Consider the following 17,949-nt stretch of genomic DNA (forward strand, 5'->3'; position numbering starts at 1 on the left):
CCAGGTTGTTTTTTTTTAATTCTCCAGCTCTGACCCGCACAACTTATGATCTGTAAGCAAGCGCTTGATAACCCGAGTTTTCTTACTCTAAATCAGAAAACCCCAATATGAAATTTATAGATTACCATATATGGCAGCGGACAAACTATGTTTGGCATATCACAAATTGTTAGACCATTTCAGATAAAACAGACTGCAATCCATTCAACTGATACACACGCGCACAACATTAAGATAGAATAGCTGCACAATGTTTGGGGATTTTTCTTCCCATTGGTAGCTCTATGATCTCACTACCTAAGAGCACCTCTAGCGGTAGCAGAAGGGATCATAAGAGGCAACCAAAGAAAAGGAAACCAATAAAATCCCTGTGCTGTTTGGAGGATTCATCGGAGTCATTTGCACATACAGAGCAGAAAATCCTTACAGTAATCCCCCTGTCAATAACACTATCCGGTAGAAAATCTCTTGCACAGATCCCACTGAAAGAGCACAGCAAATTCTGTTGGTTTTTTTTGGATCCAAAATTCAGTTATCTTTTACTTCACAACATGTCTACAGTTCAGCTTAGTGCAGGGGTCTTCAAACTTGGCCCTTTTATGACTTGTGGACTTCAACTCCCAGAATTCCTCAGCCAGGCATGTTGGCTGAGGAATTCTGGGAGTTGAAGTCCACAAGTCATAAAAGGGCCAAGTTTGAAGACCCCTGGCTTAGTGTCACCCCCTTGGTAGTTGTTCCCAACTGTGAAAAGTCTAATTTATCTTACTCCTCTATCCCAGTTTATTTGCTCCTCTGCCATATAACATCAACACAGAGATAAATCCATACATGTATATCCCTTGATTCTGTGAGGAAACACTGAAATTCCAAGGATCAAGACCACTATTAAGGAAGGTAAAGTGATTCAACTTGGGTAATCGAGTACAAACTATTATCAAAGAGCACCAAACAATCCTTAATTTATACTTTTACCTTCACTAATGAGCATCATTTGGATTTTCTGCTTAAAACACCAAAACACATTTAATTCTATTCCTTCCCTTGTTTTCCTTTAATTTTTATCCAATCCCTATTTCTTCTCTCTATCATTCTCTAAATACATAAAGAGAAACAGATCATAAAGCAGATTTGACCACCATGCACAATGCAATCTATCTAGACCTATACACACACATAGCAAAAATAAAATATACAACCATTTTAAAGATGAAAATACCAACTGACAGATGTTATAACCTAGTAGAAGATTTACTCTCCTGATCCCCCACTCAGGTTTGTTAAAATTATTTTTATTTCATGTGGCAAATGAAGGAGCTCAAGGAACCAGGGGTGGAGACACTGATTTCTTCTGGAGCAATGTGGATTCTTCCTTGTGGTTTTGTGGAGGTGACCTTTCCAAGAGTCAGTAGACAATGGGACTCACCACATCAGTCTACCCAGGATGGAACTTTTTGGTTGCATAGTTCCATTAAAGAACAGTATAGACTCAGAGCCAGGGAATTCGGAGTTCAAATTTAAACTCAGCCCCTTCATTCATTTATGAAACAATCAAAAGAAAACTGGCCTGCTTCTCTGGGCTGCATCTAACATGCTAAGTAATCGTGTAAAGTATTCAGATTTGAGAAGACATCTGCTAGGGCTTTCGAAAGGCATATGAAAAGGAAAGAAACAGCAAAAAATAGCTTGAGAGAGAAATGCCTGCACTTTGATTCTAGTCAGTGTCTCTTCTATGAAACCAGAAACCTTTCTGGAAGAGACTGAGAGGCCACCCAACCCTCATTCGAAGGAAACCTCCTTCCTAGAGAAGAACACATATGCATTGGGTCTCTTTCTTCTGTTTCATCCTATACTCTCAGATAAGGGTTTCACAAGTTCCATGAAGCCTGTGGGATGTGCGAGCTATCAGACCTGCCTTTTCTCCTGCCATCTATGAGTGGGGCTGTTAGACCAAAATCTTTCGAAAAGGTATTCCAAGGGGTCGGATTCCTGATCCTACATGGCCTCCAAGAGCACCAAGGGCTTCAGACATCTGACACGTTTATAGCACCGAGCAGGTTCTCTACCGAGCCAGGAGTTTCTCTTAACTGTTCTAGTTTATCAGATGGAAGATTGACTTGTTTTGCGAGGCCCAAGATAAATAGGGATGGACTTGTTCTGCAGGGATCCCTAGAGTTGGCCATTCCTGTTTTAGGAAGCTGTTCGGGACAGACTCTTCTTGGCTTTTCAAAGATCTCCCGTGTCTTCCGCAGAGCGCTCTGGGTGGACAAGGAGGTCGTATTTCTCCCAGATACAGCGAGAGATCTGCGCGGGTTGTCGCCGTGCGAATGCCTTTATAGGACGACCTGAAAGGGGGGGGTCAAACCTTCTCACCGGTGCGTCGTGTTAATTAAGCCCACTTTATCTCGCTTTCTGACAGCCCCCCCCCCTTTCCTCCTTCTGGCTCCCCTTCAGCTAATCCTCCTACACAGAGATGGAGAACAGATCTCCGTCGTCCCCCCCCCGCCCGCTCCCCACAGAGCAGAGTATGGATACGACGAGCAAGCCAGGGAGAAGGCACTAGGAGTTGCACTTACCGGGCTCCGGAAGGGAGGTCGAAGGAAGGAAGGAAGGAAGGAATGAAGAAGAAGAAGTGGAGGAGAGACTCAAAGAGAGTCAGCTGTAGCAACCAGCAGCTCCTCCTTCCTTTCCTCCCCTTCCTCCCTAGTCCCCGGGACTTCCAAAGATCGGGGAGCGGGAAAAAGAGAACCGCGCTCCAAGCGGTGTCTTGTCAGCGGCGCCCCCCACCCACCCAGCGCCCCCGGGTTCAGGCGCCGCCGCCGCCCGTGCTTGCGCGCTCGCCCATCGCAGCTCCCTCTCGCCGCCTGCCGCCTTGGCCGCCTCCCATTTCCGAAGAGCTCAGGACGCGCAAGCCGCCCCCTCCCCTCCCTTCTCCTCCCCCTCTTTCCTTCCCCCTCCCCCGCCTGCCTCTCTCTCTCTCTCTCTCTCTCTCCTGCCAACAACGCCCCCCCCCCTCCCCGCGCGCGAGAGCGCATCGATTGCACCGGGCGACGGCGCTGGCCGGAATATCTTGGCTCCTTGAGGGAAAATGGTGGGGAGGCCCGCAGAAGCCCGGCCGCGTTATATAACGCCTTTCAAAACGGGGGGGGACTGTGGGTGAACCAGGCGGCCTAAAGGCAGGGCAAAGCGATGGAGGGGAACGTAAAGGAAGGAAAGGCGAAAGGAAAAGAAAAAAAAAATATGGAACACGCTCCGCCACCTCCCAGGCCTTCGCCTGGCGCGCGAAAGCAACCCTCGTGCCGCGGCGGGCGTGTTTTTTTTGTTTTTTTTTTGCAGGCCCCGTTGCGCAATCCGCGAGTGTCTGCTCGAGAGTCGCCTGCTTTCAATGTATTTTGATCACCAGATCTCTCGAGGCTGTGTAAAGATCGGAGCCGCACGGGCTCTCGCCCCCCCCCCCCTTAAGACCTTCTCTTTCGAGTAATAATGGTTTGTTTTTGTTATCGCCCCCTCTTCTCCGGTGCCTTGGACGAAATCTGGGGAGGCGGGTTATTTAAAGAGAATCGACGTAGGCCCTTAAAATGTCTTGAGAATAAGAAAGGAGCCGGCGAGGAAGGCAGGTTAAAAAATGGGGGAAGGATATTAACTTTGTCTAGGGCGACTTTCAGCCGCTCAGGAAAGGCTGCGGTCTGAACTGAGGTTCCCCGGTCTTCCTCGCCAGCCCCTACTACCCCTTCGCTCTCCCCTTTCTCTTTCCAGCTTTCCTCCAATTTCTTCTCCCCTCCCGATCCCCAGTACAAAGGAATGGGAGATGCCTGGAGCTTTTTTTGGCAAGGCAAGACTCGGGAGCAACAGAATCTGGGAGGAAAAAATTAAAAAAGGGAAGAGACGGATTGGATCCCGTAGGAACTGGATTCATGAACAAATCCGGATTTTTTTTTAAAATCCAGGCAAAGAGAGGAAGGAACGAATAACAAACATAGCCTTTGCTGAAATAACTACGGCTGGCACAAAAGTGTAAAGGGACTGGATACCTTGAACTAGTTAATTAATCCGTTAGGTTAGAATGCATTTTTGTATCTCCTTTCATCCCAGCTAACATAAGATTTGATGGTAATAGGAGATACAAAAATGCATTCTCAATGCATGGCTGAATAAGTTCAAGGTATTCGGTCTATACACTTTTGTGCCAGCCGTAGTTATTTCAGCAGTTGACTGGCTTTCAACATAAGCTAATTTCATTGCTTTAAATGAAAATTAATTTTTTTGAGTTTGGGGGATTACAATCCCTTTCTCTTGTTCGGTGCAAAAAAGTATACTATCTGAAAACAAATGGATGCTTTCATGAAAGAAAGGCCCAATTCCCTCCATCTCCAACTCTTCTTGGGGCAGTATAAGTGGGGATACTGTGTATTTCCCAATGCAAAGAGACTCACTGGAGCAGAAATGGAATCCTCTATTCCGTGGCAAAATTCTGCTAATCAGACGTGGATACCCCGTGAGGAAGTCAGTACCAGATTGAACCTTTTATTTATTATATCCGATTTATGATCAATGCCTGTAAGAAAGTTTTGATTTAATAATTCACCCATATTCATTAAGCTGGAGTAAGAGAAAAATAATTACATTTACAAAGTTGGTCCACTGTTCTGATTCTTTAATTCATAAAATCTGAATTAAGAAATTTGCTCCCATCCTTCAGCCATTTAAGCCAATTACATGCCACTTCAAGTGCAGACACAACTCTAGGTGACTCAAACTGTGAATAATTACAATTAAAACAATAAAGCCTTCCCCCAAGGATAATAAAAATTAAGTTAGTAAATACATTAGTAACAACAACATGAAACCATACCTTGTGTGATAGTATTGTGTATATATAACATTACAAGCAATGAGTTCTACACAGTAAATATCAATGATTCTTAAGCACATTTCACTTGACAACCATAAAAAAGAGCTAGCAGGGAGAAGAATGGTATTTTCGACAAGGTGAATGATCAAAAGAAGTAGCTGTCAAAAATATTTTCAGGAAGAGGATTTGGCACAACAAATAATTAATAATCATAACATTTACTCTCCCAAAACATGACCATCTATAAAAGCCAGGATAAGAAGGTAGAAATTCTCTTATGACATAAAGAATGCAATTAATTAAGGAAAAATGTGTTATAATTTAGGTTATAATTAGTGAAGAACGGACATTAAACATGATATTAATGGAAAACCAGCATATCCTAAGGCTTGTCAACTAGACTGGAAAACAGAGAAAATATTCTAAAAAATTACTGAGCCCAGCCTTTTTAAAACGTGTTTCACACACTGCATGCACAAAGCAAAGGGCAACACTTTGATCACCTGGTCACATTGTCAGACGCCCCTGAGCCCACCTTTTCTTCTTAGGACTTTGCCTCTTCGTTCTCCTACATATCTAGAGAAAGCCTTAATTAGGGCTACCAAAAGTTATCAAAGCAAAAAGTTATGGTTTTCTATGCTTTGAACCTGCCATCCAGTGGTTTTTCAGAAATTTGCAGCTACATTCTGGTACGCTTTTGTTTTAGGGCTCTTCCACAACATGTCCCTAACCATGGGACAAATATGTCACAGTCTCCACTCTTTTTTATCCTGCTCTCATGTTGTTGGCTTCTCTCAAAACGGTTTCCATTGATACAATCTATTACGTGTTATCGACAATCTAACTGTTGATGTGCCTAGCACTGGAAACTAGCTCTTATTGGCTATTTCAGGTTGTTGTAGGCTGGGGTGGGGGAAAGACCTTGGCTTTTTTATGACTTGTGGACTTCAACTCCCAGAATTCCTGAGCCAGCCATACCATTCTGGGATTAAAGTCCGCAAGTCATAAAAGGGCCAAGGTTCCCCACTCCTGTTGTAGGTACAGCCCCTTCCTTTCAGTCAACATGTTGTTTTCCGTAGCTGTGTAAACTGCAAGACTGATTTAGACATCTAGCTTCTACAAAGGTGTTACATGGGTTCCTCGTTCTTTTGGGCAAAAAACTGGACCTTCATTAGAAGTTCAAAGAACAACCATAGTGTTTAATGTTTCCAATTTAAACTGGAAAGAGAAGTCAGTTTCTGACACCTGTTGTTTGCTAATTCTATCACACTATAGGTTTTCCACTTTTCTACTGAGAAGGAATTTAGCATGGCCATACCTTTTAATAGTTTTACTACTGTTCTTATTTTCTGGGACTCACAGATGAGTGCTACATATATCACTCAAATGATCTTGGGATCAGTATCACGTGGCTGTAGTTCCTATGGCTATTTAAGCAATACACTGCAGATACCTATTCCATCTTTGTCATTTTACCTTCTATTCCATATTGGCCCTGGCGCCATTAAGTGCCATGATGTTGTTATAGATGGGCTAATAATAATAATAATAATAATAATAATAATAATAATAATAATAATAATAATAATAATAATATAATTAATAGCATGTTCTCTGTTGGCTATCCTTCTGTTACTTCAGGATTCTGCCACCATTAATCAAGGATGGAGCTTCTTCATTATCAGTAATTTCCTGTTTCAGCTTGTGCCCCCATGCCTGCATCTATCAGCTCAACTATTTGTGAATAAGGGTTTACCTTCTTCCAGGAGAACACCACTCATATTCAGAAATGGCCTAATTGATATGTTATTGTCACAGAGCAGTTTGGAAGCAGCATCTGGAGAGCTTCCTTCTTCTGTTTCGTTACATGTTCTACCTTAGCACCTTTCGCTAACAGACAACGCGACAGGAGACTAGAACCCCTATGGTTGTTCTATTGAGAACTAACTTATATCAGGGACAATGATTGGTGGTTGATTTTTTTCCTATAACAAGCAAGCTTGGTGGGCAGAAACATACCAGGACCTTGCCTTGGCCTACATTAAATAAGGACAATACTATTTGTCAGCCTCACTGCTATGGCAAAATAATGCTATTTTTACAGTAGCCACGGGAATAAGAGTTAAATCCCATTTCACAAATAGAGAACTATGGCTGATACTGCCTATCTTGCACATTTGTACTTTACTTGCAAATAAAAACAGGACAAACATGCTCTGCCAAATCTCTTTTTTCTGCCATGTGCCCAACCTGTACATAAATTCTCATTAGCTGTTCCAGCATTTAACAGGTAGTTTTCCTTCAAACTGGCAGCAAGCCACAATACTTCCAAGGTATGTAAAATCTGATGCAGTATGTTGTTAGCCATTTCAGACTAACCAAAACATATTCCCTCCCCGCTCCAGCCCTTGGGAACTCTCCTCCAGGGGTCAGAATGTCTTGGAAGTTGGACAGTCTGTCTCTTAAGAGTCCATGTTTCAGTTGTCCAGTGGATCTCAATAGGTGGCAGGTTGGAAAGCAATTATGTTTTTCACTCTATCCACTGCTTCCTCTACCTCAAAGATCAGCTATCTCAGTGACAGGTTGGGAAGATCCACTCTTCCATGGACAACTACTATACTGGGCCGCCCAAATAGTGTAGTTGTATTGGAAAGTGCTGCACAAATGTTCAAAATGAATCCTCAGCCATGTACATATAACTCAAACATTGTGATGCACACGTGTGTATGTTCCTACATGGCTTACAATCTATCTCAGTCCATAATTTTTATAACTGCTAAACCATGAACAGTGTAAGTAATGCAGGTGGTAAACTAAAAGCCTTTCCCCGTAGCCAAGTTAAAATGCTATTTTCCTGTACTTGAACTGGCAGAGCATGTTCTGAGGGGTCTCTGGTGCTCTCTGAGCTTGCTTGTTTTCTTGCAGATGTTTCATTATATAACATACTCTAACTAGAGAGTATGTTCTCTTTGTAAAATGTCCTACTCACATCTCATCTTATTCTGCCTTTAAAGCCTCTATCTTTGCTTGCTACTGGAGAAAATCCTGATATGAATATGTAGTTCATTTTAAGCAAAAGTATTCCCTAAATCCTCAGCCTTTACTGCTATTCAATTTGCTGAATATCACTAGCCAACAGGAAACTTACATTAAGCCAGGTCATAATCTAACATAGTAGGTTGCAACCCAGTATGGAAACAATTCCTATCATTTACATCACTATCCAAGTCCATGCATCTTAAGATTTCTGATGGTCAAAAGGTCCAGAGTCTCTTCTCCTCTACTTAAAACCTAAAATTAAATGCATTTTAGTCACAAAACTGCTTGTCAAACCCTGTATAGGGCCTTTCATAATTATCTTCTTTGGACAACAGATGTACAATTGTTAATTATTTGTTGTGCCAAATTAAAACATCCTCATCCAGAAAGAAATTCTGACAGCTACTTTTTCTTGTCATTCACCTTTAATACGTAAGTGGTTTTGACACATTTCAGGAATGTTTGCTCAACTTCCCAATGTAATTGATAGCTTTCAGATTTTCTGGTCTTCCAAGGACTAATCAGATCGGATACAGCTTAGCTTTTCCAGGATCAGCTGAGCCCAGTGAGGTGAAATACCTGCTGTGACACAGTAAGAATACCAACCAATCAAAATACAGGACACAAAATATAGTACCTACTCTAGAATGTGGGCTTAGGAAGTACAATGCAAATACTCACACTTACGACTACTGCGGCATCCCTGCGGTCACCTGATTGCAATTCAAGCACTTGGCAAGTGGCAGGTATTTATGATGGTTGCAGCCTATTGGGTCACATGATTGCCATTTGCAAATTTCCCAGCTGCCTTCTGACAAGCAAAGTCAATGGGGAAACAAGCACGAGGTTGCAAATCAGTCAGGTGATACCTTGCTTAATGATAGCAGCAAAAAGGATTGCAAAATTAGGTGTGGTCATGTGATGTCTCACTTAATGATTATGCTGCTTAACAACAAATTTTCTGGTCCCATCTGTGGTAATAAATCAAGAATTGGAGGTTGTCTTTGACTTATGACCACAATTGAGCCCCACATTTTTGTCGCTAAATGAGACAGCTGTTAAATGAGTTTTGCCCCATTTTACCAATTGTTAAATGAATCACTGCAGTTGTTAAATTAGTAACATGGTTGTTAAGTGAATCAGGCTTCCCCCTTGACTTGGCTTGTCAGAAGGTCACATAACCTCGGGATGCTGTAGCTGTCATAAATGTGAACCAGTTGCCAAGCATCCAAATTTTGATCCCTTGACCATGAGGATGCTGCGATGGTTGCAAGTGTGAAGAATGGTCGTAAGTCGCTTTTTTCAGTGCCGTTGTAACTAAATGAACTGTTGTAAGTTGAGGACTACATGTACCAGTAATAGCAAACATGCATGTAATATATGAATTACATGTAAAGCACAGTTCATAGTTTATAAATTTTGTCCTTCTCTTTCAATGGAGCTTTACTCCAATAGATTATAAGCCTAAGTATGAGTAACACTTAACTGTGTGTTCAATGTATCTTTAGTAAAATATGCCACTATTTGCAGCTTCACCTTAGGTTAAGATTTAGCAACTGCGGTTTCTTTTGCCATATCTTTCCTTCTCTAACACGTTTCCTGGCCACTGCCCAAATCTGCCCTGGTAACTGCTTTTCTCTACCATGTAGTCATCTCACTGCCTTCATCTCATCCCCGTCTCACAGATGAGGCAAATAAAAGTCACCCCTAGTTTTCCCAGTTTTCAAATAGCGTTCTCCTCATATCCCAACCTAATCTTGGTCACTGATACAACTTGGCTTCACTTAACGGTAGGGGTTCTGATATAGTCAAGGTTGGGATCAACCCAGTTATTACCACTTTAGGATCAATTGGCCTGCTCTGGTTGCTGGAACTGCCCTTCCAGAATCACATGGCATGGGCTGCAGGACAAACCTACTCTCTGCCTCCATTGTGCCATCTGACTGCATAAACCCGACTGAAATGAAATTACACTTACTTACCATTTTATCTCTTAGATCTTACATGCTCTTTTTGTAAAAAATAGATTTAAACTCTTTTGAGAGAGCCTTCACACCTGTGTTTAAAGAACAGGACTACGTCTGTTCTGCCGAGAAGGTTCATTTAAAAGGTCTGGTTTTGCCATCTGTGTGTTGCAAGTTCTGCCATCATTGCAGGTATATTTCAAGTTTTCTGCCGCATCTGCCAACAAGAGGATTTACCAGCTGGCATGTTTACTATTTTCATGATTTTGGGGAAAGTTGGGCAGTACCATTTTGCATATTCCATTCTGACTTTGGCTGAACCAAGGGCTGCCAGCCACAAATTCAGATCTGGACTCCTTGATCAGTCATGTTCATTGCCTTGCAACATGAGGCAAAGATGGAGTTTTGCTTGTTGTGTTAACTTTGTGCTTCACTCTGCAATAGAAATGTGCTTCATCCATGCTCAGAAATAGACCAATTGATTGTTTATAGACATGGCGGAGTTGTACTGAATGGGAGCACTGAAGCTGCTTCCTACTATTTCACTCATCTGGTTAGTTGGGCAACTTCATAGTGGCTCAGTATATACTTGCCCAACCACACTTCTTTCTGTCCATGTTACAGAGAGTGCTTGGTGGTGGTTTTCCCTCCAATAGGCAGGAGAGGAAGTCAGGGAAACCAAACTTTCCTTAGCCTGGCCTGTAATATATTCATAAGGACAGCATCCTTCACCAGCCCCACTATTGTTGCATCTTAGGAACTATCAAAGGAGGCAGCACAATTTCTGCAGAAATAGTTTTCTGCTAGCTCAAGGATGATGGATAACATATTACCATGGCGATGGATAGGCACTAAGTGGCTCCATTTGGCCCCTAATGTCAACTGCAGAAAAAAAGGGCATTGAAGAGTAGCATAAAGTATGTGATGCCCAAATTAAAAATAGTAGAACAGATTGTTCCCAAATCCCTTCTTCAAATGGCCAAGATTTATGTATAACCTCATTTTGGGCATGCATGAAAACAAATACACGTGAATTGATTTTTAGCTGCAGTCTACCCACAGCAACCACTGTTGTGAGTCATGCTGGAGTCTACTTTCTTTTCAGGGGAGAGAGTGCCCCCTACTGAGCCACCTGCTCCACAGCCTGCCATCCTGCACATGTTCTCCCCATGGCTCCCCTGTCTGTAATCGCTTGGTTGTGCAGCGCCTTCCATGCAAACAGGTCAGGACTCCATGCCTGGTCTTTGGTTTTACCGGGCTGCGACTAATCAACATGCAGAGCCTTGCCTGAAGGATTACACAAACTGCACACACTTCAATTGCTTTCTCTCTCCATTTCCCCCCCCCCTTTACTTTGCTTCTCTCCATCTTTCCCTCCTGGAGCCTGTCCCATCCCCCCTTTTTTCCTGGTTACCAAGCAACGGCACAAAGGGAAAGAACTAGTGTGGAGGCCAAGAGAGGGCCCTGAGCCCTTGCAAGAATGGAAGAGAATGTAATGTAACCCAATTGGAGCCTCCTCCAGCAAAGCAAGCACAGAATTTTTGAGAGAAAAACCTATTGAAAGTTGAAATGGGGAGAGGGGGGGGGTCTGCTGGGGAAAGAAGAACACCCAGCGATCATGTTACACAAAGGGCAGCCAGGGCAAGTAGCCTAAATTCTGTAGCAGAAAAATAACAAGAAGTAACACCTACTAAATTAGAAAGAAGGTAACGCAGGTGACAGCACAAAAAAGCTTGGCTTATGGAGCGGTGGCTGGCCATGCATTTTAGCTTGTGATGGAAAACTCTGGTTATGTCTTCTATGTAATTCTTTTCCCCTTATAACAGCCATAACCATTGCCACATTTATATATGGAGGGGTGGAGAGAGTTATTTTCAGTAAAATCACTTAGTCATGCTCCAGCATTGCAATTTTTTAAAAAAAATTCATCCCACTCTATCTGAGATTCTTTAACAAGAAATGCATAATATAATGCTACTTATTAACCCAAGCACATCTGAACATGTGCAGGGTGTATTTATCCATCACTGAATAAACTGTCAGCATGCTAACATTAATGAGATGATCCTTGTATGATTAGATGCCGTGATTCCTAGGAAGTCTTAAATTCTAACCCCAACCCTCTTAAAAATACAGTCATCTGTCCTTACACCATTTCAAAAACAATGCAGGTAGCCATCTAACTTAACATTTATAGCTTAAATAAGGCTTCCATTCCCAATAAGATCTCAAACTGGCTAGTATGTGGCAATAACCATCTTCTTCTTTTTACTAGGTTTACAAGCTATAGAAATGTACTGCATGGACGCAATGTTTGAAAGCGAACAGTATAATTCTGCTTTGACCCTTGTGGAGCCGTATCTTCTCTCCTTCAAGCCTGGGCCAAACATAGTAAATTATCAGAGGTACCTCAGATATTTCCTACAAGAAGAAAACAGACAAAAGCTGCAGGGCCTTCTGTTGTCTGCTTCAGGTTCTCATAACTAAGGCTTACTAAATCCTGATGCAATTTAAACGTAGAGTTTATGCCCAAACCCCCAGAAGCTTCTTCCACATAAATCTCGGTGAAATTAAAGGAAGTTTTAAAACTAATGAACATATCTACAGAACATCCTGGGCGTCATCCCAATATAAAATTTATCTTTACCAGAATCAATTCCAATAATATCTCAGCCTCATGTGAAGCTTTGCTCTAGTCTAGTGTGAATGTTGCTGTGCTTTTTTGGTGGTAGCTACAATACTGCCAGATGCTTTTAAAATTATATTATTAAAACTCTATAAATATTATTAAAATGTTAGCTGATTCTTTCCCACTCTTTCTTTTAATAACATTGGGTGGTTACTCAAGCACTGCATAGCTGAGTAAAAAGGCAGTCACCTAGGTCTAGCTCGGGAGCTTAAAAAGTAAAAATAAAACTTTACAAACTGGGCCTGGAAAGGAGGTGCCAATGATACCTCACTATTCTGTTATTGCTCTTCTGTACAGCCATGCTATGCATCTGTTTTGTAAAAACAATTGGATGTTTTGGCTAGAAGAATATATACGGTGGCATTTTCCCAGAAATAAGTGAGAGCTGGCAATAAGCTGCCGCAATGAAAGTGTTAACTTGAGAAAAGAGGGCTACATTTTGCAAAAGCAACAACCCTTATGAGGCTGCTGGGGAGGGGATTTAAGAAGTCCAGCCTCAGCAGGCAACTGGGATGTTCCCACATGATGAGCTCTGTAAGCCCTGGTGGTTAGGGTTACTTGTGGACGTTCTCTGTTCTTAGATGATTTCATGGAACTCGGGCTCATTCACAGAATTTAAAGGGTGAAGAAGGATCCGAGTTATTCTGTGTTCCATCCATAACTGCTACTCTAAAGTCTTCCTACTGTTTTTATTCTTTCTTTTGCACTGGTATCCCCCACCTATTTGTTAGGAAAAGATGGAATGGCTAAACAACATACTGTGCTGTTGGGACCCACCCTTCATTCTCCATACGTTGTACCTCATGTTAATCAGTGAAACAAAGTGGTACCATTTGGAATTTTTGGTTAAAGCTCCAAAAGAGGATAGCAACACCTCACACCCTATGCGTTTGAGGAATGTGTGGAAAAGGAAGTTCATAGAGCCCCACAGAGTAATTTTGTCCCTGTCACCACACCAGGTGGCCACATACCCTGCTGTCTCTACAGTTTTGCATAAAGGCCAACATATGTAGAAAATCATCTACAGAGAGGGTGGTACAGAATTTCTCACGGGAACAGAAAGCACAAAGATATGCCTGACAAATAGGTTGGTGCCAGAAACTAAAGTCATAACTCTCCAAATCTGAGCTTACGTTGTATTGATGTCCACCCTACCTTTCCATTTTCTGCTTCTGTTGGAAAAATAGTGCTATCATTCAACTCTTTAATATTTCATACGTGAGAAATTATGACACCCAGTTAAAAATTATACTTGTCCATCAGAAGAAGTCCTGGGCTTCAAAAGGAGACTTCTAGTCACTAAAGCCTGTAGTTCCTTTTAAAATTTTAAGTTCTATGAATTGGGACCTTCATTTCTACTGAGGGAAAACAAGATCAGCCTGTGAGTAAAAAATACTACTTATGGGAAGGACTGAATGATGATTTAGAACACTGGTGTCAAACTCGCCACATGACGTGACGTGACGTGACATAATGTGACATATCACAACTTTTTTTGCATCACCAGAGCTGTGAGAGCGCAGCTTCCTCATGATGCAACTGACCCATGGGCCGGCAGTTTGACACCAATGATTTAGAATAAATTATCCCACTTACACTTATTAAATTATTATATGTTTAAATTATTATATTATTATAGATATTTTTATTTATTTATTTATTTTAATCCCATTTATATCCCGCCCTTCTCCGAAGACTCAGGGCGGCTTACAAGCTTAGCAGTAGCCTTCATTCTATGTATATGCCTGCTTATTAGGGCTTTCACACACACACACACACAAGCGGCATTATTACAAAGTCAGCTTAATTGCCCCCAACAATCTGGGTCCTCATTTTACCTACCTCGGAAGGATGGAAGGCTGAGTCAACCTTGAGCCTGGTGGGACTTGAACCTGCACTAATTGCAGGCAGCTGGTGTTACTTAAGGAGGAGGCATTGTTGGTGTATTAAAGTCAGACATAAGTATCCTCAGCAGTGGCAGTTTCAGAAAGGAAAGGCTAAACAAAAATCTGGTCCAAAACAAATCTTAAGTATATTAAGTGGAAAAAAAACTGCTGTTATTGCCATTTCCTTGATTTCAGCCCTCATTATCAATAGACTGGAATGCCTACTACCCAATTCATCGTGGTTTAAAAACTGATGTACAAATAATTCTCAAGTTACTACCACAACTGAGCCCAAAGTTTATGTTGCTAAGTTTTGCCCCATTTTACCACTTTTCTTGTTAAGTGAATCATTGCCTCTGTTAAGTTAGTAACACGGTTTTAAGTGAATCTGGCTTCCCCATTGACTTTGCTCGTCAGAAGTTCGCAAAAGGTGATCGCATGAGCCCAAAACACTGCAACTGTCACAAACATGAACCAGTTGACAAGCGTCCAAATTTTGATCACATGACCATGGGGATGCTGCAACAGTCATGTAAAAAACAGTCACAAGTCACTTTTTTTAGTGCCACACTGTAACTTTGAATGGTCACTAAATGAACTGTTGTAAGTCGAGTACTTGTACTTACCGTTTAAAAGCAAGAGATCAAGACTGAACATGGGCAATAAAAATCTGATACCTAGAATAATTATTAGCACATTTTCATCCATATCCTATCCATTTCCCCATAAGCAGCTGACAATATACAAAATAAAAAAAATAAACAAGCTGCATTACACATTTGGACTGGGCAAGCTCATAATTCCAATATTCTAATAACCTGCTTATGTTGATTTGAAGTTGACAAAACATGGGCAAGAACCTTCATATTTCCAGAATAAAAGTTTGGATAAACCAAAAGCAAAATAAAACAACCCTGGCTATTTATTTATTTACAGCAATGTTAAAAAAACAAATAGGCACATCAGGGCGGCTTACAATTTAAAGCACAAATCAATGTGCTTAGCAATATGATTTAAAATGTCAAGGCTTAAAAGGAAAAAGGGGGGAACTGATTAGATAAAATAAAAATGACAAGACAAAAAATAAAATAGAAATAAACAGAAGTAACCAATCATGAAATGATTGTGTGCTGGGAGGAAGAGAAGTTTTATTTCCTACCTTCAGATCAGAACGTCAGTATCACAACAGAGTTGCCACTTTTTATCTCCAGAGATTTCTATAAGAAGACATAAATTTCTTAATCTTGGAGTTCTGACATTCTCAATTATTTAATTTTTTTTTAAAAAAACTCAACTTTTTTTAGGTACAGTAGTATATGAGAGATACACTTTTTGTTGTATTTGGTCAATGCTTCCATGTTTTTATTTTGCTGATTATTATTAATGACCATTTGTTTAGTGATTGTTTGAAGTTATGACAGTGCTGAAAAAGATGACTTATGACTGGTCCTCACACTCACAACCATTACAGCATTTCCACAGTCACAATTCAGGCACTTGGCAACCGTGACACATTTATGATAGTCGCACCTTCCCATAGTCATATGATCACCATTTGCAACCTTCCCAGCAAAGCAAAGTCAAATGAACCAGCAAGTTGTGGTTACATGATATCTTGCTTAACAATCATGAATGATTCCCTTAATGACTACAACTGGAACTGCCAGGACTGCCATCGTTAAGTGGGACAGTCGTGTGACATTTTGCTTAAAAATTATTTCACGTAGTCCAATTAGGATTGTTAACTGAGGATAACCTATAAAGTATAAGACTTTTACACTGCAAGTTACTCAGCAACAGCAGCTGACACAACACAATATCAAATATAACACAAAGGGTCTGTCAACATGTATCCAACAAAAGCCACCCATATACGTAGAGCAGGGTTCTTCAAGCTTGGCTCTTTTATGACTTGTGGACTTCAAACTCCCAGAATTCCTTAGCCAGCGTGCCTGGCTGAGGAATTTTGGAGTTGAAGTCCACAAGTCATAAAAGGGCCAGGTTTGAAGACTCCTGATATAGAGTATGCCAGAAATAAAACAAGGAGGCCTAGAACTGGTGTGCATAAAATTGAAATATTTTATTTTGAATTTGGAACACAACTCTCTGGTTCTTGAGATGCTGCCAAACTGTTTTGAGCCAGTCATACGTCAGGAGAAGTGGATGCTGGACAGTTCCTTGAAGGGAATTATCAGCCCTTCAAGGTAGGCCAGGTCAAGAACCAAACACCGCAGGGATTTTTACAAATGCTGTTTTATTATTTTAACAGAATCTTGAAAGCTTGTCCAAGTTTCCCTCTGACCCATCTTATTCTAAACAAAATCAAGGCAGGGTTATTTTGAGTTTCTGGATGGTACACTCTATTGTCCAAATCTCTCATCAGCTCTCTCATATCTTCCTCCGGTTTCAAATTTCTAGTCTACAGGAATGTCTGGGAGTACCATATCTTGGACTAAAAAAATTCTGTATGTTGTAAGTTTGTAATTATTTCCTCTCTCCCCCCTCACGAGTTCCTAGAATGGCCAGCCTCTCTGGACCACCCACCACCATCTTCCCAGCAATTTTGATTCTCTTAGCTACTGTCTCTGACAGTACAATATATCAGTTCCCTCCTCCTCCGCCTCCCTTCAGTAATCAGTGTCCTTTCTTTTTACCCTGCATCCTCCACCTAAAATCATTTTTGCACACTTCATTCTATGCATGAACCAAAACAGCTGAAACATTCTTGTTTTGAGTTGACCACAGCTCATCCAGAATTACCTGTTCTGTGCACAGAACCCTTTGTACATGGAACACCTTGCCTATCCCTAAGACCCAGTAATCATCCACAATGTCAGGAGCGATCCATCAAGCACAACTGGTGCATGATGGTGCCAGCAGCTGCCTGGTTTTGCAGCACCTTCTGCAGAGATTATGTCTCTCTTTGGGGCTTCATTTCCCTAACATCTCATGGGAGTGTTCCTGCTGTGATTTAAAAGGAAAGATTTCCTGCTGTTTGGCCCAATGGGCAGTTTTGTCCTATTTTTCTCCAATCTTCTGGCCCTCCCTGTCTGATTTAACAAGGAAAATCAGGAGTATAAATCCTGCCTTCTCTTTCTGAACTAGGAAAGATAATTTAAATTGTAGAATAGAAAAGAACAGAAAATAGTCTTCCATCTCCACATTGGACATCTCTTAATCTACTAGCTAAGTGCAAAGATAAGGAATTTATCTAGAATAACACAGTTGGCAATCTACATCAGCTAGACATAATGTGGCCCCTTCTTATGGTCTGCATAGAACCAGTATGTGTGTGTGTATATGTTTAGATGTTGCAACAAAAGCAACTTCTAAACATATAGCTTCATAATTAAGCTTCCTTTAAACACTTTAAAGATGTGTCAGTTTTGCTCATGAGGAAAATGTGGACCCTAGCTTTGCTTTCTGCACCGATCACCATAAGGAGACAGTGACAGCAATGAAATGCTTCATAATCCATGAGGTTTAGTTTCCTATATACTGAAAACCCTGACTTTTTTATTT

General features: G+C 41.3%; 1 protein-coding gene across 3 annotated transcripts in view; it reads right to left on the minus strand.

Moving 5' to 3' along the window:
• ATN1 (atrophin 1) overlaps positions 1 to 15,644 on the minus strand; it is a 39,129-nt gene extending 23,485 nt beyond the window's left edge. Inside the window, exon 1 of one of the 3 annotated variants that reach the window (XM_083354603.1) lies at positions 15,587 to 15,644. The gene's annotated coding sequence lies outside the window, so the exon portion shown is untranslated. Of the gene's footprint in view, positions 1 to 2,573; positions 3,371 to 15,586 lie in introns of those variants that run through there. The other 2 variants (XM_083354604.1, XM_083354602.1) reach the window with 2 other exon arrangements.
• Between the last annotated feature and the right edge of the window lie 2,305 nt (positions 15,645 to 17,949).

Source organism: Vipera ursinii (assembly GCF_947247035.1).
Source record: "Vipera ursinii genome assembly, chromosome: 2".
In the NCBI taxonomy this organism is placed as follows: domain Eukaryota; kingdom Metazoa; phylum Chordata; class Lepidosauria; order Squamata; family Viperidae; genus Vipera; species Vipera ursinii.